Below are 24,878 nucleotides of genomic sequence, written 5' to 3' on the forward strand. Positions count from 1 at the left end.
TGACATTTTACTGCTCTCATAGCCAGAGTAGTTGAGGTGTAAACCTTCTTCCCCCACCCATCTAGTGCTCTGGAGTCCCTTTCAGAGGGTACAGGATTTTTAGCCATAGAAGCCTTAGCCCCTTTGGGACCCTGGGAGATAGTCTCTGGGTCAGCAACAGGGCTTTTGTAAAGGAATTTGTGTGAGTCAGGTACTCTATAATATCTATCTGGTTTGGCTGGAGCAGGAGGCAGAGAATCTGGATTTAGACTAGATTCTAAGTAAACATCATCCACAATGTCTAAAACTGTAGGGATAGCAAGTGGTCTGTGCTGGGGGAGTAAAAGAAACCCTCGGAGCCTTTTCTTTGAGTCGTAGTCCTGACCTTCCCAGTGGAAATGTTCCCTCATGGTATGTAAAGTTTCCCCAAAGGAATAGTCTTCAGGGGGAGAAGCTGAGGGAATGGAATCTTCAGCATCAGAATTTTCATAAGGGGGAAAGGAGTAATCCTGTTCCTCAGAGGAGCCTGAGGAAATAGACACTTGATCAGAGGAGGCATAATCCTCCTCTTGTCTAGGCCTTTTGTTGGGGGGGGGGTTGGGAACCCCTGATTAAAGAAATCAAATCTTCAGCCATTTTAAGCATCTGTTTCTTAGGCATGGGGCCTTGAACTGGAGACTGATGTGCAGTCTTTTTCGGTTTTAGAGGAGTCTTAAGCTTAGCATAAGATTTTATGGTGAGAGTAGTCTGTCTGAAGACACCTTCTGCAACCGAAAGTGTTTCCGCAGCACTGGCTTCTCCTTCGCAATGTTGTCGGTAGGGCCTAAAGAAAATGGCTGTGTTGTAACTCTCTGCTTGAGAATACGAAGCGGTCTGTGGTTCCAGTTCTGCGGTCGTCAGGGGCTGCGTAGGCGCCTCACTGAAAACCGGAGAACTGGTGACCAGCCCAGCCGAGGCTTCGGAGTCTGGCTTGGATCTAGGCTGCCTGTCTTTATCTTTGCGTTTTTTATGCACGCCGGTAGTCGGTTGCTCCGACGGCATAGTGTAATTAAATTTCCTACCGTACTGTCATGCGAAATCAAAGCATCTCTTTATAGTTCACTTATTGAACCTAGCACAAAACAGACAACCAGTGACGTCGTGGTCTGGGCCTAGGCAAGGTATACAATAAGAATGACTGTCCTTATGAGGTATTTGCTTCCCACAAGAAATGCAATTGTTAACTTTTTCTGACATCGGACTGAGGCAAGAAAAGGTTCCCCAACGGGGTACTTAGCTTTGAAGACTTTGGACTGAAATTTGATTCGAAAATCTCAGGCGTCGGCCGACCGGCACTTGCAAACTGCTTCTGCTTCGGGCACCGCGCGGCAAGAAATACTGGAGAAAATGGCGTTGGATGCCTCTTATATACCCCTGGCGCACTGACGTCAGGGAAGAAGCAACAGCAACCGACACCGGACCAAGACTTTGAAATTCAGGCCGACTGCGGGACCGCCTGACGACAGGATAACCCAAGTGTGATGACTGCAGTAGGGTAACACGATGAACATCTTTTACATTTCCTCCTTAGCCTGTGCTGCATCAAAAAATGACTTTGATCCTTGATCCTCAAGCAAAAAATATTACGAAGATAGCCTGATACTGCAGCTTGACTCTCAAACCTGCCTCTTGACATTCCCTGATTACTGGAATAAATCTGTTTCTCTTCAGCCTGGTGTACAGTGAACAATCATTTTCCAGAAATACTTTACTATCTCCAGCTTCAGTACTTTGTCCTTTTGCCACAGTTTTGGCAGGATCAACTCTTTCTATTGGTAGGATTTCTTCTTTACTAATAAAGGTCTCAGCTGGTTTCTCATGGGCAGATTTGGGGCATACACACAGTTGCCCCTTCCAATCAACAACTCTGTTTATCAGTGCCCTCATAAAATTAATACCGTTTGTTGCTTCTAGTTTCTCTGATACAGCAGAAAATCCCAGATTTTCCCTACCTGCTCTATTCCTCTAAGTCTACCATTTTTTGAAACATCTTTTCTTGTGCAGTCTCATACTCAGCCAGCCTTTTTTTTTTTAGCTCTGATTGTTGTAGTTTTATCAGCTCTTCTGAATATCTGTTTAAATATTCTTCCATTTTTCCTATCTTTTGTTATTAGAGTTAATATATTCATTTATTTTAATCAGCTCTGAGCACATTAGACTTATTTTTCCTCTAGATTACTGGTAGCCACATCTTGCACCAAAGCTAGAACTTGAACTATTTTTTTTCTTGACAGCTGAAGGATTCATCCAAGTCATTTTTTTTCTCTTCCCTTTTTCTAGATGATTTTATTTCAGGCACTCAGTTTCCTATTTGCTGGCACTCAGGCAGTGTACATAACAGTCAATAATTGAATTTTACTCAACCTGACATCACTGACTGCTATTTCTCTGTTTGTTTTCATACTGGGATAGGTGGAGAGCTGAAGTTAAGCTATTTATCAGTATACACCCATCTTGGAAGTCCCCGATCAGTGTGCAGACATCTTGGAACTCCCCCCTAACTTGAATGATCTGTTTTAATGGCACCCTATATACAAACATATGTTACTAGGGAAGAAAAATGCATACATCAGCCAAAAAAATAGAAACTCTAAGGTGGGGAGAGGCACTTACCTTAAACATCCATGATGACTGCATGTGAACTAGCACATTCGGTCAAAGGACACAAGACATCTCAAGATATGTATTAAATGCAAGAAAGTGTACTTAAGAATACTGACATCTATGGTTATCATTTAGCACAAATAGCCAAAGTAATTTTGCTTCAACAATTGTGGCAATATTAGGTCAGATATCTATGGATATCTTCATAAGAATATCCTCTCAGAGCTCCTTCAGCTGCAATCTCAATACTAATTTGTTAATCTTCACAGTGGAGAACTACTCACAAAAGTATTTCTGACATGGTCATTATTCTTGAAGAAGCTGAAAGTAGCTTAGGATTTTTTTTTTCTTATGGAATAACCTTGTAAAATTCAGGAATTCTATCATACACACACACACTAGTTTCTCAACTGTTTCACAATGAAACTTTATCAACTCCATCGGCACACTTTCTACAACACAAATCAACCACGGTAAACAACGTGGAAGATGAATGACATTTTCAGTTAAGTGCAGGACATTTTTGACCTCACATCCAATGGTTTACCTGAGTCTGAAATTTTATTGTCATTCTTTCAAACTGTGGGCTTCAATTTTTTCCTAGGAATTTCACAACTAGAAATGTACTGAACTGCAAACATTTAACTATTTACATTAGATAGTGTTGTACAGCTGAGCTGTCATCTGTTTTGCACCTTGAATAGAGTGCATTCAAGTGATCCATAACATCTGATAAAAAAACAAAACTGCAGATAAAAAAAACTAATCTGCAAGTGAGGGACCTCATTTTTAATGCTCTGTCATGAAAAAATGAATCTCTGCTCCAATGGGGAAAAAAATCAAAAATGTTTCATGACTAAGACAGACCCACTTCAGTGTGATGCAGTAGTTCGTCAAATTCCATGTCGAGGACCTGCCCTTGTGCACATACAAAATGAACAGTAATAGCTATATCTACAATGTTTCTCATTTTCAAACTTTTATTATACAAGGATTTCTGATGCAAAATACAGGACACGTGGTTAAGCTTCAGTGTTGTTTTTAATAATCCAACAAAACCAACATTATCTGAGTACAATGATGGGGGCCCTGTTTGCAGTCACAGAAACAGGTTTGCCTCACGGCAATTCAGCCTTTTCAATGCACTTTTCAGTCTGGCAGCTGGTGCAGAAGATTAATGAGCTGTTAATGAGCTGTTTCCTGTGGTCCAAATATGGTTTGATTGCCTGTGTAACTCAGAGCACATCAGCTAACTGGACAGCACTACTGTACTGAATATGAAAAATGTCTATGGAGATCGGTGCTCTACTCCAGTTAAACACAAACAAATACATGCACCTGCGCTGTTCCACTGCTTGAACCATTTCACAGCCTGTTGGGCCTTTCAGTGGATCAAATGTAGCTATTCTTGAGTTGCACCGCAACATACTTTGTTGTTTTAATCAAATTGCTTCCCTACATCATCTAATTCAGTGATCCAACAGGCAAATGTACCAGGAGACTAGCTTATTTTCTAATATACATTCTTTTTTCTCATTCTTCGTTATCAGGATATAACACATCAAGTACCTTTTCAAGACATTATTTCTTTTGTCTTTAAATCCTTCTGTAAATGGTTTTGAAATTTAGTTATTTCACTTACCACAGAACTAAGCCTTAGTGAATATTTGCTAACCTTACTAATATTACAAAAACAAAAAAATAATCAAGCTGTTTTTGCAAATCCTCAGATAAATCAATAAGCGTCTTTATTAATTTTCTACTTGCAGTATCCTTTTCTTGATACAGTGCCATAGTGTTGACATGCACAAACTGCATTCTTACTGATTCTTACTGACAAGGCACTTAATTTCCCCTATCATGCCTGTGAAAAATACAAATTTTCCTTATTTTCACTGAATGCTCCTACTCCTTTCTCAGCTAGTCTTTTTTGGATAGTGTAATAATTAATGGCAAGAATGTAGTAACACTGTCATACAGACGGATACAGAAGAAAACAGGAAAAATATTTTCTGTGAAGGCACCAACCCTTCAAAATCTGTACCACAACTTCAAACACAGGTCACCACCTACTTGCCAAAGTGTTAAACTGCATATTTTAATTCTGCTGGTCTTAAAGCAATTCAAGTTTAGTAATTTCCTGTCTGTTATGACTGCACAATATCAGTTAGCTGGAACATCATGCTTTGTCAATTTATGTCCAACATAACGCATAACCACAGCAGTTTGTGTCCAAGAGAGAAAATGTACTTATACCAGGCAAAAAAGGCTCGGTATGAAAGATAAACTTTTCATTAATTCATTCAGTGATACATGCTTTAAGCCAGTCGGGGCTAAAGGCAGGCCATCCTGGGTATGCAGTTTTTTTTTTTTTTTGGACTAGGTAAAGCAACATTTAATATTAGACTTCCAAAATGTCCAGCTCCTGACAGTTTAGAACACAGGACTGAGCCTCTAATAAATGTTGCCATGTAGTCCTTGGTTTAATTCCTGAAATCTGAGCAGTCAGTTAATGGGGGGTTTGCCTGTTGCCAGACGAACCTGGAGCATAAAAATCAAACAAAGCAGACAGTTCTGATCATAATACCAACTATTTAACTGGTGTGGTTACACACTGTGTTAACAGAACTTGCCCTTTAAAATCTGCAGCTGTCCCACACTTAGCATTCACATCACTAACAATATTATGAAAGCCTGAACACTCTTGGTTACTTATAGTATTAAAATCTTCACCAGAATTCCCTACCCTAATTCTGAAGAATTAAAAAGTTCAGATCCTGTACATTACATCATTCAAGACATGTTCTACATACTTGCAGAAACAGGAATTATCACCAGAAAGTCCCCACTTCCCCAACCTGAACATGTACTTTTTCCCATTTATATTGGACTTTGACACAAAGTGAGAATGACACAAAGTGAGAATGAATGAATGGGTAATGTGCATGCGAGTACAGCAGCATGCAACTAATACATGTGCTACACAAGTAAATGGTGTGTGACTGCAAAATGTGCAAATGAATTACAACCAGGGTGCGTGGATATGTGTAACTAAGTGTTGCATGAATAAATGTTAGGTGTGTGGTTTAGAACAATGAAAGAATGAATGGAAACCTGGCTTGCCATGTCAGGTGCTTATGAACCAATATTTGTATCAACTACTTTGGTGATACAGTAGTTAGTAATGCTGTCTCAAGTTCAGCTTTCAGCTGGGGTGCTTTCTTTGCGAACGTGCATGTCCTTCCTGTCACCACACAGGACTTGGCCAGTTGCTATAGTGTTCGCCATAGTTGAGAGAAACTACAGGCAAACTGGTTTCCAAGGCGTGTGTGTGTGTGTGTGTGTGTGTGTGTGTGTGTGTGTGTGTGTGTGTGTGTGTGTGTGTGTAAGAGCACATCCTGTCTGTGACTGGAATTAGTTTCTCTACTTTGCTACCACTACAAGCCTGGAGAGGCTACAGCTCTCCAATGACAGTGACCTTGACAAAACAGGTAAGTGAATAATGAAGGTATGTCTGTACTAGTGTATCAGGGAATGTGATCTGGGTGTTGTGTGTAAATTGCTGAAAGGAAGTTGAGAGAGAAGCAAAAACTAGCCGTTTCCTCTGAACACCTCTACTGAAGTGACTATTTTCTTGAATATTAACAGACATTCAGTCATGCCTCTCAACTGTCCAGATTTCTGCTTCACATTTTTGGTCCTCATAAAATTTGCTGTTTTCTGGCAATTCATTGGGATGACCTCAGGACTGAGGTCACTAAATAACGGCATATACATTTGATTTTAAGACTTCCTATCTTTCCTGTTATGCTAGCAACTTTCTGGGTTTATTAAGAGCAACATTTAAAATCTGTCCCTATTTTTGTGCCTTAGGCCCCCCCATGGTTTTGTCCAGATTTCTTGTGCTAAGAGGTTGAGAGGTACGCATGCAGTAGGTATTTTCAGTGTGGTCACAGACCTTGCTAAATGGCCGCAGATTTGCTAGTCGTGAGGTAGATAATTGCTCTAAAGGTAAGTAATACCCACCAGCACCACAATTATACACATTAACCTTATGCACATACATACAAACTAAGATGGCAAGTCTAAACCACTAGGACTACAAGGTGAAAGATGGGTACTGGCTGCAACACTGACCCTCCTTCTCAAACACTACCCTTACAGAAAATGTATTTTGCTCCACAAGACTGAAGTACTCCTAGACTTGGAATGCAAATAATGGGAGTCCCTTGTGGTCTACTGGTTAGGATTCAGTGCTCTCACAGCCACAATATGGGTGATTCCCCAGTTTGGGAAGCTTCAGTGTAGTTTTTAGAGAAAATATAAATGGATGCCTATGTAGAAGACAGGCAGATACTCGCCAGAAACATTCCTGAAAGATGGCTTTCTCCACATGTAAGTGTTTGTAATTTGAAAAAAGTAGTAATGGATGCAGCATTTCAAGTTAAGCACTTCGGCTTCAGGCCAGTTATTTTACGTTAAGAAGGTTTGTGGTCTGCACTCCTGTGGGAGGAGAGGCTTTATTCTGCCCTTCTGAGCTGGCAATTTCTGGTTAAAGGCTTATTGCGCCTGCTTATTTGAACTGCTTATTTCGGAAATTGGTACGCCTTGTTTGCTGTAGCATAGACTAGATTCAGACCTGCTGAATCTAGTTTTATTTGTATAACTTGAGCACTAATCCAGGCCATCTTTTTTTTTTAGAGAAGATTCCCCTGCACTCTAATGGTAGGAGTGTGCAGTCAGAACTTGACTGATCGAAGACTGCTGGAACAGGGCTCAGTTTTTAGCTTTTATTGGTTAACTGGTTAATTTGTTTGCTTGTTTCCCGCCTTTCCTAGCTAGTATAATCCAGATCCCAGGCTTTGCTCATTTCAGGACTTTATTTTCTGTGTTCAGAGCTATCCAGACCTTCCTGTGGTAAAGGGAAGTCCTACTGCTTACCAGTGGGAGTGGTGAGCATTATACTGCCTATGTAGCACTAGAGGAGTGGTTTCCAGCTCTGAAATTGTAATTTTATTAGCCTTTTTTGGGCTGATTTCTATCCCTTTCAACTTTCTGGCTTAAAAACACATGTGTTTGTGCATTTTTCGCATTGTGCAACACAGCGGAGCTACAGTTAAAGTATTACAGGTGCCAGAAAGTCTGCTCTTCAAATTTTCCCTTAGACCTAGCTGGTTTCTCAGTAGAAGCACTAACATCTGAGCCACTGTGACTAGCACTTGCTCTAGAACCTGCTGAAAAGCACTAGGAAACCTTAAACTGACACAAGAACTCAACTCTCCTTGTTAATTAAGAGAAATTAATCATAGGCACTAAACAGCCTATAACTGCAAAGTACCTTGTAAAGGTAAGGGAAAACAGCTCTTGTACTTTACAAAAAAAGCACCTAAACAGGCATGTCCAAAGGTCAGCTTCCGGTGATTTCTCCTGTCCACTTTGTGAATCTGGGCATACTGGGGCAATGCAGCAACTGTCTCATGTACACTGACAACCCTCTCCTCCTATCACCCAACACTACAACCTGTGAGAGATGTACTTACATAGTCAAACTGGAAGCAAAGCTCTCTCCAGCCAAGATTGTGCTAAATAGTCAAGAGAAGAAGGTCAACACCTGCACCACACCTCAAGCAACACATAGCCCTTCTAAACCCACACCATCAACACCCACACATAGCAACACTAAACCCACATATGCAGAAGCCCTTAACGTTAACCTGCCCAAGCAACAAGGGGTGTTGTAATCGTGGCTGAGTGGTTAAGGCGATGGACTTGAAATCCATTGGGGTTTCCCCGCACAGGTTCGAATCCTGTCGATTACGTTGGTGTTGTTTTCTGTGGGAGGGTGGCCTAATGGTTAAGGTGTTTGCCTTACAAACACAAAGTGCAGGGTTTGAGTCTCACAAGGGATAATTAGCTAGGCTTAAAATGGCTCGCAAGGGCAGTTAGCTTAGTACTAACCTATGAACCTATGAACAAGGACCTCAGAAGCTGATACACAAACGCCAATCACAACCAAAGTGATACATAGCTCACACCAGTGTGCTACTCAACAGCAGCCCCTAAGGCAAGACAATGTACCCAAAACTTTAGTCATAGGTAACTCTATAGTTAGGCACACTGATGTCCCACTCAACAGGCTGAACAAGGAGAAAATTACAGTCAGCTGCCTGTCGGGTGCCAGGATCCGCCACATAACGCATGCACTCAAGTCACTCCAAAAAAAGTACAAATATGACTCTGTCATTGTCCATGTTGGAGTGAATGATTTGAGATGCACCTCTCTGAACTACATGAAGAGAGACATGGAAGAGCTCTCGGATCATGTGGCATAGGTAGGTAGGTATGACCCTAGCCCTGAGTAGCATCCTGCCTTCACCCAGAATACCACCACAAAAGAAGGACAAAATAATTGACTTCAACAATTGGCTAAGCTTCTGGTGTCATTCAAAGGGGATCCAGTATCTGTCTGCCTGGGATGACATGATCGACAAACCACGATGCTCTGCCAGAGATGGTCTGCACCTGTCATCCCTGGGATTCAGGTTACTGGTTAAAGCTCTCGCCACCTCTATAACACTAGGTAAGACTGCAATCCAAATTGTAGCTTGCTACAGATCCCCCACCATGCCCCAAGATTCTCACTACACCTTTCTAAACATACTGGACAATATTAAGATACAACCAAACACCCTAATATTGGGTGATTTCAACTACCTTGCCATTAACTGGGAAAACTACTTGGGTACCAACACCTTTTCCCAACGGTTCTTGGAATTCATAAGTTCCAATGCCCTGGATCAACTAATCCATTGTCCCACCAGGGGCTCCAATATCCTATACCTGGTCATTACCTACATGGGAGAGAGATGCTCCAGACCTGTGGTCACCCCCTCATTGGTCAAGTCTGACCATAAGCAAATCACCCTTGACATCCACATCCCACCCCTACCCCCCCAGTAAGGAAACCTCCATAAAAAAACTTCTCCAAATCCAACTTCATGTTACTCAAGTCAGATGTGACAAACTTCATGACACCCATGCAGATGGGAGCTGAAAGTTCTACTGCTAAATCCTACACTAAGGCACTGTACGAGCACATCCACTTGCACATGAATCATGCCATCCAAAATAGAACCAAGATGCTCTCTTCCAAAAAAATGAAGCCAATCTGGTGGTCCCCTGCCATAAACAAACTATACCAACAGAAGAAAGAAACTGTTGCAGAAAAGAGGAAAATCCCAGGATGGAAAAAACTCCCTTATCGGCCTCAGTAAGAAGCGGAGATCCCTCATAAAATCCTCCAAAGCTAGTTACGAAAATAAAATTGCCAAAAATTCCAAAGACAACCACAAGGCATTCTAAAGTTATGTCAAGAATCTAAATGGCAATGCTCAGATATGCTCTGAGCTACAACAGAATGGCATTAAATATACTGATCCCAAGGATACTGCCAATATTCTGGCAGATCGATTTAGTGCAAACTTCACCCCCCTCTCACCCCCTAAAGGGCCCATCTCAGTACCAAAAGATTGCCAAATTCCGTTAATCATGGCCACACAGATGGAAACCACACTTTCCAAAGCTAAGAATACAGCATCCATGGGACCAGATGACACCTCGGGCTGTGTACTACATGAACTACAAAATGAACTGGCACCTCACCTAAGTGTCATATTTAATCATAGCCTCACCTCAAGCTTTGTGCCCACTGAGTGGCACACAGCTACAGTTATCCCACTCCACAAGGGGGGATCCATCTTGGATCCTGGGAACTGCCGTCCCATCAGTCTGACAAGCCTGATCTGCAAGGGCATGAAAAGCATTATCATGGCACTTATAAACAAAGACATTGGGAACCTTCAAACACTGGCACCCACCCAGTTTGGGTTCGTGAAGGGCCTTATCTCATCTCCTGAACCTGATTGACTTCTCCGAATCAGTCTCCAGAGCTGTGGCCAAGGGTGAGGCAGTCCACACAGCCTATCTGGACCTCACCAAGGCCTTTGACACCATCCCCCACTCTGGAATCATAGATAAACTTACTAAGCTGGGCATAAATCCCTATGTCACTCGATGGGTTGCCAACTGGCTTACTGACAGAACCCAGACTGTAAAAGTAGCTGACTCCAAATCCAGTTCCAGACAAGTGGAGTACCTCAGGGTTCAGTCCTGGGACCGCTCTTGTTTGGCATCTACTTCTCTGAAGTACAGGCCAACATTAAGGGACTCTGGCTAACAAAGTTCACAGATGACTGCAAACTGGGAGCCATTATTGAATCCCCAAATGAAGTAGATATTTTACAAAAGGGTCTTACAGAAACAGATGCTTGGTGCCAGAGCCATGGGCTCAAGCTTAATGCCAAGAAATGTATAGTTATCCCCTTTGGGAAAAACCATGTACCCATGAATTACCACATAGGTGGCAGTACACTAAACACCGAAAGTGTGATGAGAGACTTAGGGACACAGGTGGACAGTAGTCTCACTTTCGATAACCACATCGCCACAACAGTCGGGATAGCCTTCTATGTGGCACACCTCATTACTAAGTGCTTTTCATCCAGAAAAAAGGAAGTCATTGTCCCACTGTATTCATCCCTCATTAGACCAATTATAGAGTACAATGCTCCGTTTGGTATGTACCTCACAAGACATCTGCAACAACTGGAAAGGCCGCAAAAATACCTCACTAAAAGAATCACAGGCCTAAAGCAGATGCCCTATACTGACCGTATAAAAAAACTCCAGCTTTACTCTGTTGCATATCGGCTACTCAGAGGCGATCTCTGACTAACATACAAAGCTATGTCAAACCCAGAGCTGTTGGACATGCTCCACTTAAAGAAATCCAATCCCTCCGAGCTACATGCTCTAGGGACCTAAACCTTGTCACCACAATAAACAGAACATGCTGGAGGGATAGATTCCTGTCCCAGAGACTTCCCATACTCTGGAATAAACTACCTATATATATCAAACAAAGTCCTCATTAGCACTCCAAGAAAAATGTTGATGATTGGATAGGATTATAGGAAATTCACCCCAGGGATCACTTCTGTGGCTCTGCTTGACAGGGGCACAGGAAAATAATTTTCTTGGCCAAAGCCAGGGTACCATTTCGCTAGGCTTATATACGCCCTAGGGCCAATAGCCTAGTACCTACCTATGAACCTATGAACTCTAAGTACTATTCACAACTTCTCCTCTGGCTGATAACAAAATAGGACCTGTGAAAGGGTCTAAAGATTTTTTACTGCTGGTATTCTGCCATCCATATCCATAGGCAAGAGCTTCCAGTTTCTCAGTGTTTGTACTCTCTTTTGATTAGTCTCTTCCTATATATCCTTAAGCTGCCATAACAGAATCCTTTTTAATCCTTACTCCTAAATGCTTCATTTTATCATGTCCCCATAAACATGGGTATTGCTGAACCAAATCATGTGTCTGTACACATTTGATAACTATAGCCTTTACCTTTCATTAATTTTATATCCCAAAAATATAGGAACAGTCTCAGAATGTTCTACAATACTGAGGTGCCCTTTCCTGGTCAGATATAAAATATCATCTGCCAATAAAGGCAACACTTGTTGACTACCATACCAATTATAACCTTGCATTTCTTGGGTACCTTATTTTCTTTGTCAATAGTTCAAAATATAATGCAAATAACAAAGGGGAAAGAGGACACTCCTGCCTGCCTGGTGCCTGTGTTCACACAGAACTTATCAGAAAGAAACCTCTCCCCACTTTGACTTTTCCTTCCAGCCCCTCATAGAATAATAAGGTTAATTAGAAGATGCATCAGGAAAGTACAAATGCTTCCATTGTCTTAATCATAATATCCCACCTTACTCTGTTGAATGCAGTATTTTATTACACTCTTTGCCTCTGGATCATCACTGCTCAGCTTGTCATATATTTGCTTCCCCTCCACAAAACCACACCGGTCCATATCTATCAATTTTCACATCACTACTGCCATTCTTCTAACCATTAGAGACAAATACTTTATAATCATGGTTTAAAACCGAAATGGGCCTATACAAAGGTGGATCAGATAGATATTTTCCATTGTTAGGTATTAACAGCCACAATAGCTTATTTCCAGGATGTTGCTGCATCCCCCCCCTTTTAAAATACTGTTAAAACAAAACCTGCCAGATCTTTATCACTTTCTTCTCTCCTAGTTTCCAATTTTCCACTGGAATACCATCTATTCCTGGAGACGTTCCTGGAGACGTTCCTGTAGATCGGTTATATATATATATCACCATTTTTATCTCAACTCATCCCATCTTAACTGTTAGCTGAGCCTCAGTGACCTCTAACCTTGACATATTTAAGTCTTCCATAAATATATCCATTTGATCTTTTGCGATTTCTCCACTTCTCTACTTTATTCAACTTTTCATAAAGTTTCCAAAATACCTTTAATACCTCTACATTATCTCTGGTTATTTTTCTTCTTATAGGCTCCCTAAGTTTATCAACAACCCTTTCTACTTTCTGTAGCCTAAGTTGCCGTGCCAAAAGCTTTTGTGCTCCGGAGATATGATCAAAAAGCAGCTGCTTAGCAGCAATCTTTCTAAACTTAAGTAACGCTTCTTTTCTTTTTAGCACTCTGCAGTTGTGGCACTTCTTGTTCTGTGAGATTCTACTTATTTTGTAACATGCTACCCTTTGAGAGACCCTCTAAATAATTACTTCTTAACCAGTTATTTTTCTGTTACTTCTCTATTTTTGAACTCTACTTTCATTTTATCCCATTCACTAACTGTAAATTTTGGAGCATCTTCTATCGTCCTTAACTCCCATATAATTTTAACTAATCATTCTTCAAATTCTCCATTTGTTAACAGGTAAGTGGGGAAGTTTCAGTGTCTCATCTTTACTTCATTACCCTGCATTTTTATCTTAGTAATTATTGGTGCAGGATTTGAAATTATTGGATGTGTGACAAAATTCTCAATAAAATGCATATGTTCCTGTGAAACAATTTCTGTCTGGTCTAGCTCAGTTATTGTATCTTAGGGAAAATAAGTAAATTCTCTCATAGTTCCTACTGCTGAACTCACATCTTTCATACCAAATATTTTCATAAATGTATTCAGAAATCTATCGTCTTTTGATATATTTTCACTTCTAGGCCTGCAGATACATCCTCATTGGTGCAAATCAAATTCCAGTCCCGACCTATACGGAATATTTCCTGCTGAAAGCTGATTTCTCCCAAAATGTTTAAACTCCATAACAGCAGTTTTAGGTAGAATATAACTACATGCCAATGTAATCTTCATCCCTTGTCAGTAGCCCCTTACTACCACAAATCTACAACTATCTCTTTTTCATCTTTTATCACTACTGGAGTTCCTCTAGTAATTAATATAAGTAACTCCTGTTTTCCTTTGGCCCTGATATTCTGCAGAATATCCACCCTGGAATCCTTTATCAAATTCACATGCTTAGTCTTCTCCAAATATGTCTCCTGTAGCATTGCTACATTAAGAAAAGCAAAGAGCAAATAATTAAGTATTATTTCCTTTTTTTCTAGACCTGTGAGAGCATTTACATTCCAAGATAATATAGAAAGTGTCACCATTATGGTAAGATGTCATTATTCCCATCTATTACATACGGTTGCTCTTTTAAAGTCTATCTCCAGCTTTTGTGATACATGAACCCATTAGTGTTTAGCAGGTTAATCCTTTTTACAGTTTTTTCTTAACAACATTAGAACATATGTCACATAGAAGACCTTTTGTTTTAATAAAATCCTGAAACAAAGAAAAAATACCCCAAGAACACCCCTATTACCTATTAATACAAACACACAGAACTATGTATATCTTTATTCAATGCAACTTTTGATCCAATTCACTTGGTAGGACTTTCATTTCCTAAACATACCATGAATCTTGTCCCCCACCTCACTCCATGTCTCTTCCAATGTGCCCTTGATTGTCCTAGATATCAAAATCCCTAGGTTTTTGAATCGATAATATCCCAAGAGATACAGGTATATCTGAACAAGTTCATGAGTGGGAGCATAATTCATGCATAATAACGCCTTGGTTTTATCCTTGTTTATTTTACATCCTGTGATTGTCTCAAAATCTTGCAGTATCCTAGACAGCCTTTCTATACCATTTGTTATATATATTGATACATTTGTCAGCAAACAGGGCCAGCTTGCTCATCTCCTTGGGCTCCTTGTCATCCCTGAAAAACAGCTATTTTTTTCATTGTTGTTCTAAAGGCTCTAGATTTAGGACAAACAACAAAGAGGACAGAGGGCAACTGTCTTCCGCGAGTAACACATTTACTTTTACTGTTGCCCTTGCTGCTCTATATATTCCTCTTAAAGGTCTACAAAAATCTTCCCAAACCCCATTTTACATAGAAAAAGCATAAAGATGATCCCATCTCACTCTATCAAAAGCCTTTTCTACATCGAGCCCTAAAAGCACCAGTCTCTCACTGGCTTATACTGCATCCTATTGAATTAATACGCATTTTCAGAAAATTATCAAATGTTTATTTACCCTTTATAAAACCATACTGATCGTGCTTTATCATTTTTGGAAGGTATTACGCCAATCTGTTTGAAATGATCAAAATAAACACTTTATAGTCACAGTTCAGAATAGCAATAGGGTAGTATAAGGTTGGATTACTAGGATCTTTCCCCCTCTTTATTGTCATCAATATCAGTGTAAATAAAACCACTGTGAAGAGGACAAACCACACCGGACAGCTGAGATGTTCTATAAGATTTATTGTAAGGTTAAACGTTTGAACAATCACCACATTTTTCATCATAAACTGTAAGACTTCATCAGACACTAACAAATTGCAATTAACACACACACACACACATATATATATATATATATATATATATATATATATATATGCTGACAAACCTTTTAAACTAACCAATAAAAAGCTATACAAAACAATCCTCATGAATATTAATAAAATTCATTTGTAACTAAAAGCATGAAAATCGAAATGACCTATCAATAATTTGAATTAATTTGTGTATATCAATATAACGTATATTTTAATATGTATTGAGATGTATGATGCATTAAAAACATTTGATAAAAAACATTTTATTATTTTTGATTATATATGAAACCTTTTACCATGTATTATAGATAACCTTTCATTAGTGCAACAATACTCCCATCTAGTGGTCAAAATACTGTATGCATATAAATTTCCTCTTTTATAATAAATATGTGGAATGGATATAAATATAAATATAATATACATATAAGATAAATTAATTAAAAAAACTTTTGTTGTCTAAATATAGGTGACACCTTGAATAAAATATATGTATAATATATCTGTATATGTATAATAATAAATACATAATATATACAATAAATACAATGAATATAATAAAAATAAGTATGTAATCTATTAAATATATAAATATACACATGTAACATCTATGAAATCTGACATATGACATCTGTGATTAAATTATAATAAAATTGTTATAATTTTGCTGCTCTCAATTTCAAAACTGGGGTGAGTGAGATGTCATTTAAACCTGGGAATTTATTTGCCTCTAGGACAATCTGCCAGTATAATTCCTGGTATTCGATGTGGGTCTCCCACAAACCATCTCTCTCATCTTTCTGAATCTCTTCTAAAATGAAAAATGTGTACTTTGCTAAGGGGCAGGTGTTCGTGTGTTTGTATAGTGCATTGACTTCTTTCTTATTTTTGATGTCGTTCAAGTGCTCATAAACCCTCCTTTTTAACTTCCTCTCCATCTTCCCTATATAGAGGGCTGAACATGTTTCACAAATCGCAATATACACTACTCCAAAAGAATTGCAATTACTATATACTCTGCCTGTGATCTCTCTTTCTCTTGCTTCAATAAAAATGTTGTGTGAATTAAACATAAATGAACACTGTGAACACATTCCACAAGAATAAGTGCCCCCTGCTTTTCTTATTCACTTTATATTGAGCTGTCAACCAGTCTTTGACATTACGTCCCCTCCTAAAAATGATATTAAAGGAATCTTTTGATTTGTTAAAATTAAGATCAGTGATGTTAAGAAATTTCTCCCATTCTCTGTAAAACACTTGTTTAATAATGCCAGCATCTCCACTGAAATCAGTAATAAAATGACTGGCTGTATATTTTATCCTTCCTTGAATCTGTAGATTCAAATATTCTACGATCGTCACTAATAGGGGAGCTATAATTCAAAATAGGTGCAAACTTAATTTTTCTCCCTTGAATAACTTCTTCTTTAATACAGTTACAGAAGTCCAATGGGTAACCCCTATCCAAAAACATGTCAACTAAAAATTCCATTTCATTAATAAAGTCTTGATCATCCGATGTCATCCTTGAAATCCTAACCATTTGACCCTTTACAATACTTCTCTTTTGGTGCAAGAGATGTCTACTTTTGAAATGTATATATGAATTAGAAAAAGTTTTTTTCCTAAAAACTTTTGACTTGAAATTATCTCCATCTTTTTCTAGTGTCACATCGAGAAAATTAATAGTATGTGCATCCATTTCATGGGTAAATTTGAGAAGGGTAGTGGTATGATTAATGTATGTAATAAATTCATTTAACTTTTCTATACTATCTTTCCACAATATAATAATGTCATCTAAAAAACGTTTATATAAACTCCAACATTCTTTATACACACTATCGTAAATTAATTTTTCCTCCCAAGTGTTTAAAACCATGTTAGCAAATATGGGGGCACATCTTGCTCCCATGGCTACACCACTTAGTTGATGGAAATATTCCCCTTGGAAAAATAAATAATTATATTTCAGAACCAGTTCCATTAAATTTACACAAACATAAATTTCATCATCTTTTAGTTCTAGGAAGGATCTTATAGCTTCTTCAAACCATTCTATTCCTGTATTATGTGGTATTGAACCAAACAGATCTACCACATCAATATCAACAAAAATAATCTCATTGTTCGAAGTGATACCTTTCACTTTTTCTAAAAAATCCCATGAATCTTTCAAATAGGATGTGCACTTGAACATTAAATTCTTTAATTTGATGTCAAATGTACCTTTCTAGAGGGGAAATAACAGAACCTTCTGCTGCTACAATGGGGCGTAAAGGGGGATCTTCTAAGTTCTTGTGCACTTTTTGAATACCGAAACATTACCATATTTAGACTCGTCTAATAATATATTAAACATTTTGCCCTCGTATGTAATAGAATTCATGAGTACCACCCCTCCCCCTTTATCTGGTTTCATTATTCTCAGATTAGAATTCTCTCAATTTATTAAGTAATGCTAGTTCTCCTGATGTAAGCTTAGGAATAAATCTATTTTTTCTAATAGCTTGTCTCAAATTCATTCTCAATAATATTCTCAAAATTTCTTAATTGTATATGTGTAGGTGGGTTCCAAGTGCTTTTTTTCTTCAATTCTTTGGAATAATCAACTTCTACTGAGGTGTCACCACAAATTAATTCTAAATTAATTTTCCTCAAAAACATCTTAACATCAATTATTAGTCTACTAATATCACATTTAGTCCTGGGGACGAAACTGAGACCTTTAGAAAACAGTTCAAAGTAGGTGTCATTAATATCAAGTTCAATGTAATTAAATATATTAAAATTCTTAAAATTAGCATGTGTACAAATAACAGATTTAACACATACATTTCTCAGATTTCTATCAATAATATCATTATCAGTGTCAATATTGTCAAAAATATCATCTGGAAATTCAAGGTCTAATATATCCTGCCCCTCCCCTCCCCCCATCCATTCCTTTGAAAATTCCCTTCTTTCTGATTTTTGATCCTTTCTGATCTCCGAAGAGGGGGGAAGTCTAAAGGGTCAAAAGTATCTTGTAAATCACCCTGTCCTTCATTGTGGTAATCAATATGATCATATCTAAATGTACTGTTGTACAAATATCTCTCATTCTTGTAATTAAAAATAGTTCTAGGTTTGGGATAATGAATCCCTTGTTCATATTCAAATGTATCTCTCATTATCTTTCTTTTTTTCTTTTCTAAAATTTGTCCACATTTCTTATCTATATCCCTTCTTAAATCTAAGTATTTCTTTTTCTCTTGTTCTACAGAAAATAAAAGGTCATTAGTGATCTTACCATTAATAATGTCAATCTGCTTCATTAAACAGTCAATTTCATCCTCATTGTTCTTAATAACAGCTCTCAGGAGCTCAAAGCCCCATCCATCAAACATATTTAATAACTTATCATAAAACTTGGTGCCTTCCTTCACATTATTGGGAAATTTGTAAATACGCAAACCTTTCGGAATAATTTTAGCATGAAGGCACTCTTTTAAATATGCATTGTCAATATTTAAAATCTTAAACTTAAACAGCAAATCTTTAAGCTTGTTAATATTGTCAGCATATGAACAAACATTTTCATTTTCAGTAGACAAAACGTCATTAAGCTCAATCTTTCGTTTGAGCCACTCATTCAAAGAAATATTATTATGCGCACAGTCACCTTGATTCCCTGGTGGTTTGCGAGTGTTTGTATGTCCACTGTAATCCACTCTGGAATCTGTACCCTGAAGTAAAATATTCGGATAATTATTAGCACCACCAGGTCCTGTGTTCGCAATCTCTGTAGAATTGTTATTCAAACCATGTCCATCTCTGTTAACTCCGTTCTTGTCACCATGAAAAAACAGTGCATTCTGATTACCAGGAAGAGACTCGTTGCCGCCCTGGCGTACGAGTGAATAACAGAAAGGAGTCAACAAAGCAACTAGCTGACTCAGCTGCCCAATGAGTGCCGAAAACTGGTTACCCTGCAATGTAGCTGCGTCCATACGGACAGGGGGAACAGCTGTCCTCACCCTCCATATGTACTAATAACCTCAAACCACGAGGCACAGTGCAAAATAGACCAATAAACAAAAAAAAAAAAAAACACTGTGAAGAGGACAAACCGCACAGGACAGCCAAGATGTTCTATAAGATTTATTGTAAGGTTAAACGTTTGAACAATCACCATGTTTTTCGTCATAAACTATGACTTCATCAGACACTAACAAATTGCAATTCATACATATATATATATACATATATATATATATATATATATATATATATATATATATATATATATGCTGACAAACCTTTTAAACTAGCCAATAAAAAACTATACAAAACAATCCTCATGAATATTAATAAAATTCATCAATATCAGTGCCTTGCGCCAAGATGTTGAATATTATACTCCATCTTGGTCATGTCTTTTCTTTAAAAGATTTCCAGAATTCTACTGAAAGCCATCAGATCCTGGTGTTTTCCCCATTGCTTCTTTTGTATCCATTCCTGTATTTCTACCACTGATGTTGCTTTTGTTAACTCCTCACTTTCTACTTCCAATAGTTTGGGCAACTCCACCCCCTCCAAAAATATCTGTTGCTTTTAGCCAGCATACAGTGGCCCCCACTCTCCTACACAGCTGATAATATCCTGCAACCAATATCCCTATATGTTTGGGCTACAATCCTATTTTTTCAGTCATTTCATCTATAAAAGTCTCATCTATCTTCTGTTGATACAGCCTATAGGCCAACATTTTCCACTGTTTAGGGGTCACTTGCCCCTCATCACCATATGCCCAGGCACAAGAGCCCCCCCCCCATTCCTCTAAAAGGTCCTCCAGTTCTCTTTGCTCTTTATGCAGTTCCCATTTTTCATTAGCAATGCTCTTAATTTAGGCAACATAATTCTATCCCCAAGGTGTAGACTTTGTCACACTGCAACATCCAGTTTTCTAACTTCATCTTTCAATATCCCCTTAAATCTGTCCAGATCTTTTATAATCCTCTGAATACTCTTTAGGTCTTCCCCTCTCAAGTTCTTCAATCCATTTGTTTATTTTCCCTTTTTTTAATATTTCTTATCCAGCTCAGCCTCATTCTTCAGTGTCTGAGGGCCCTAAATCGGCTCAGGCCTGGCAAGCTTCAATATGACATGCTTATAACTTGAGATCAAAACTGGGTAGATTACCAAATTTTGAACTATTTCGTCATGTTACCTTGCCATACACCACCTATCTGGTCTACAGCAAGTATGGCACTTCCCCAACCTATAAGCAAAGTTGTTTCTTTTAAAATTTTCATCTACATCATTCAAGTAATATAACTGTATCATATTTTTAAACATTATACTTTCCCTACTCAAATTTTGTCATCTAGAGCTACCACTAGCATCTGCCCTAAACGTAATTAAATTCCAGTCTCCCATTATCTGAACTATTCCTTGGGTAAACTCTATTAAATCCTGGGTAAGACTTTTAATTTCATATATTCATGCACCTGGGGGAATGTAGAAATTAGAGTCACCCTTCCGCCCTCCCAATAACCTTGTACAAAAACATGTTTCTCTGTTCACCTACTTTACTCTTCTCTATCTGACATGGGACTTGCCATCTTATCAACCTAAGTGTCCCCCCTTCTCCTAGTCTCCAATTGCATAGCTAGGGTGGGGCAAGAGGGGCAACTGCCGGATACAAAGTGTTCGGGGGGGGGGGGGGTGCAGCAATCAGCTGATCTGGATCACTCTATAATGCTGGGTATAAACTTGAGGGAGGGTTGTGGGAAGAACACCCAGAGTGGTGTTAAAATGTAGGAAACGCCAACCCACGATGAAATAAACATGTTTTTTTTAATCTGTCAGTGTGGTTCTCCTTTAAAGTCTGTTCAACTTCTTTCAGTCTTTGAATCTGTGTTGTTGATGGGTTGTGTGACATTATAGGTCAATCAGCACACTTCATATATTTTATTTAACATTTGTTTACCGGGGAAGTCCAACTGGGACAGAGCCCATAATCAGCAGAGGCCTGGAGAAAAGTGCTCCAGATTAAGGTCTTTTAAATGTGGGAGGAAACCAGAGTACCTGGAGGAAACCAACATGAATGCAGGGAGGATGTGCAGATTCTGCACAGAAGGCACCCCTGATGAGAATCAAACTGGAGTACCCCTCGCTGTGAGGTGACAACACTAACCACTGCACCACCCACTTTTCTGTTTATATATTGTATTTTCTTGTTAATCCCTGGAAACAATACATCTTCCTGTGTTACTTCATGTATTGCTAAGTCTGCACTTGTGCCCATCTTACTCTGCTGACCCTCATCAGCTGTCCCAATTTCTCTATTTACAGCAGGCTTTTTTAGCAGCAGATTTTTCCCCCCCTCATCATGAATATCTATAGGGGATGTTGGTCGCTAAATATCATCACTCTTTTTTAGCACAATCTATGACTGTATCTCTTAATTTACCATTTATAAGGAGAAGGCGGCAGGAAATGTGTCACTTAAGCTAGATACCATACCGAAAGTCCTTGTCAAAATATTATCAATTTATTTACCTACTTATTACTAGGTCTGATTTTCAAGTTCAGGGGAGGTTTTCTTTGGGTCTGAATAAGTATTTTATGTTCTCAGGTGCCACCATAATCTTTACTGTATTGGTGACACCTAAAGATAATTGAAATGTACACTGCAGACACGGCAGAACAAAGAGCCCTTGGGAGAACATTTTAGTGCTCAATACAATACAGGTTAGAGTTCTGGAGTGCCTCAATTTTGTTGCAAGTTTCATCTAACTTCATTGAAAGCATATCTGTTCAACAAAAATTATTCACAGAAAGTATATGCATTTTAAAACTGATTACCATAAAACAAAAAGCCTTAAAGAGATTAATTTGGGAATGTTTAATTGATTAGGTGCTTTTTTTCTCATTATTTTCTGGTGTGTTAATTTTTTTTCATTATTTACTGGTGTGTTGTTAAACTGGTGAGATTTTTTAAACTGGTGGATGATGCATTTTGAACCTCTCCCTCTCCTCCTGAAAAGTTTTATCAACATGCTGGAGGGGGTTACATTTTTAATTAACAGGCAATGTTTTGTTATTAGCATACATTATGCTGTTTTCACATTCAGGATAGCCAGGACTTCAGCATACAATAGTCCCTCCTGCACTTGTTGTCATAAGAGGAGCCCTGAGAGTAGCTCGCAATATCCATCCCCCATCTGACTTCTCTTTATGGACAAACACCCCTATTCATCACCATGCATACCTCTCAAATGACCCTGATTTTTAAGGACACCTCTGAGTTTTGGCTCAAATCTTTAAGACTTTCTTAAAATCTTGGATTTTATGATAAAATGTTCATGAGTTCAACAGGCAAATATAGTCAAACTTTACAGTTAGAGGCTTATTATTCTTTAGAAAATGCAAGCTAATGCAAATCATTATGCAAGCAGCATACCAAATGAGTAGTAAAAGCATCTCTAAAGACTCCCTGTTCTAGGGCATCTGTACCCAATTCTCAGTCTGACAACTTGAGAGCTCAATCTCCATGAACATGCTGAGAATTCAGCAAAGGATGTAGAAAGCAGGGATGAAAACTGCCATCTCAAACACGTGCCTAAGTAGTTCATACCATACTCTTAAAAGGCAACAAACCTCTGGCCTCCTCCTGGTGATACGCTTTGCAAAGCCGTATCAGACCTGTAAGCCATAGGCTATAACCTGATAGATGTTTATGTATTCTACGCCGTGTTTGAGATTCCCAAAAGAAAATACCTGCTTCTGTGTCCAGCTTCAGTAGGAACTTCTAACTTTCTCTTCAGTCTTTCATCTGCTTGGCCATAAGACTACTATACAAATTAAAGTAGTAAATCAGCAAGCAAAAGGGATGCAGTTTCTGCATGAACAGTATTACTATAAAGGTTCATGAAACTTCGGGAAGACAGTTTCAGAAAGAGGCCCATTAAAGACAGATTCTGCAGCAACAACTTGCAGACTTTGGATCCAACCCAGCTTGGCTTTGTCAAAGGCAGATCCTGCCTCTTAAACTTGGTTGACTTTTTCGAGACAGTCACCAAGGCCATTGATGAGGGAAAGGCAGTCCATACAGCCTACCTTGACCTGGCAAAGGCCTTCGACAATACCCCACTCAGGTATCATCGAAAAACTCATCAGCTTGAATGTAAACCCATACATCACAAGATGGGTTGCAAACTGGCTAAGTGACAGAACCCACAGGGTCAGAGTTGCTGGAGCCATGTCAGACTCAAAGCCTGTCACAAGTGGTGTCCCACAGGGCTCAGTCCTGGGTCCACTCTTGTTCGGCATCTACTTTTCTGAAGTACAAGCAAACACAGGAGGGTTATGGCTGACAAAGTTTGCAGATGACTGCAAACTGGGCGCCATAGTCGAAAACACATCTGACACAGATATCCTCCAGAAGGGCCTCACAGAAATGGATAACTGGTGCCAGAGCCATGGCCTGAAGTTAAACGCCAAAAATGCATAGTCATACCCTTCGGGAAAAACAAGGTTACCCCTAGCTACCATATAGGTGGCAATCCACTGAGCACAGAAAAAGTCATCAGGGATCTGGGGACCCAAGTTGACAGTAGCCTTTCGCTTGACACTCATGTTGCTAAAGTAGTTAGGAAAACCTTCTATATCGCCCACCTGATCATGAAGGGATTCACATCTAGATCAAGGGAGGTCATCGTCCCCCTGTACTCATCACTCATTAGACCTATGATTGAGTACAATGCCCGTTTGGAATGTATCTGACCAGACACCTGCTGCAGCTTGAAAGGCCCCAAAAGTTCCTCACCAAAAGGATAAAGGGTCTCAAAAATATGTCTTATGCTGCCCGACTGAAAGAACTCCAGCTCTATTCAGTCTCATACCGCTTGCTCAGAGGTGACCTGTGCCTGACATATAAGGCCATGTCAAACCCAGATTTGATGAATATGCTTCACCTCAAAAAATCTAGATCCCTCAGAACCACAAGGGCGGGAGACTTAAACCTTGACACGGTTATAAATAGAACGTGCTGGAGGGACAGATTCATCACCCAGAGACTCCCTATGCTGTGGAACAAAATCCCGGTACATGTGAGGCAGAGCACCTCGCTGGCCTTGTTCAAGAGGAATCTTGACCATTGGATGGGAGATCGCAGATATACCCCAGGGATTACTTCAGTGTCACTGCTTGACAGAGGCACAGAAAAATGATAGGCATAGTTTTTATTCAAACTAAAGGGGTGGCGAAAGCCACATAACTATGGGCTAGGCTTATAAATGCCCTTGGGCAGATAGCCTAGTATGAACCTATGAACCTATGAACAGTCCCTGCCTAGTTAGTAGCACAGACAGGCCAGAAAGCAGGGTCCCTACAGGAAAAGAATAAAGCAA

General features: G+C 39.1%; 1 protein-coding gene and 1 non-coding gene across 4 annotated transcripts in view; one reads left to right on the top strand and one right to left on the bottom strand.

Annotated features, from left to right (window-relative positions):
* The window catches only part of UTRN (utrophin), a 4,744,936-nt gene that overhangs the window by 2,228,500 nt on the left and 2,491,558 nt on the right, over positions 1-24,878 (bottom strand). The gene's annotated exons all lie outside the window — the stretch shown is intronic.
* Positions 8,360-8,441, top strand: TRNAS-UGA. The gene has a single exon. It is a non-coding gene; the product is annotated as a tRNA-Ser (tRNA).

The sequence above is a fragment of the Protopterus annectens genome, chromosome 1.part0, assembly GCF_019279795.1.
Source record: "Protopterus annectens isolate FY-2018-M chromosome 1.part0, PAN1.0, whole genome shotgun sequence".
NCBI classification, from domain to species: Eukaryota; Metazoa; Chordata; order Ceratodontiformes; family Protopteridae; genus Protopterus; species Protopterus annectens.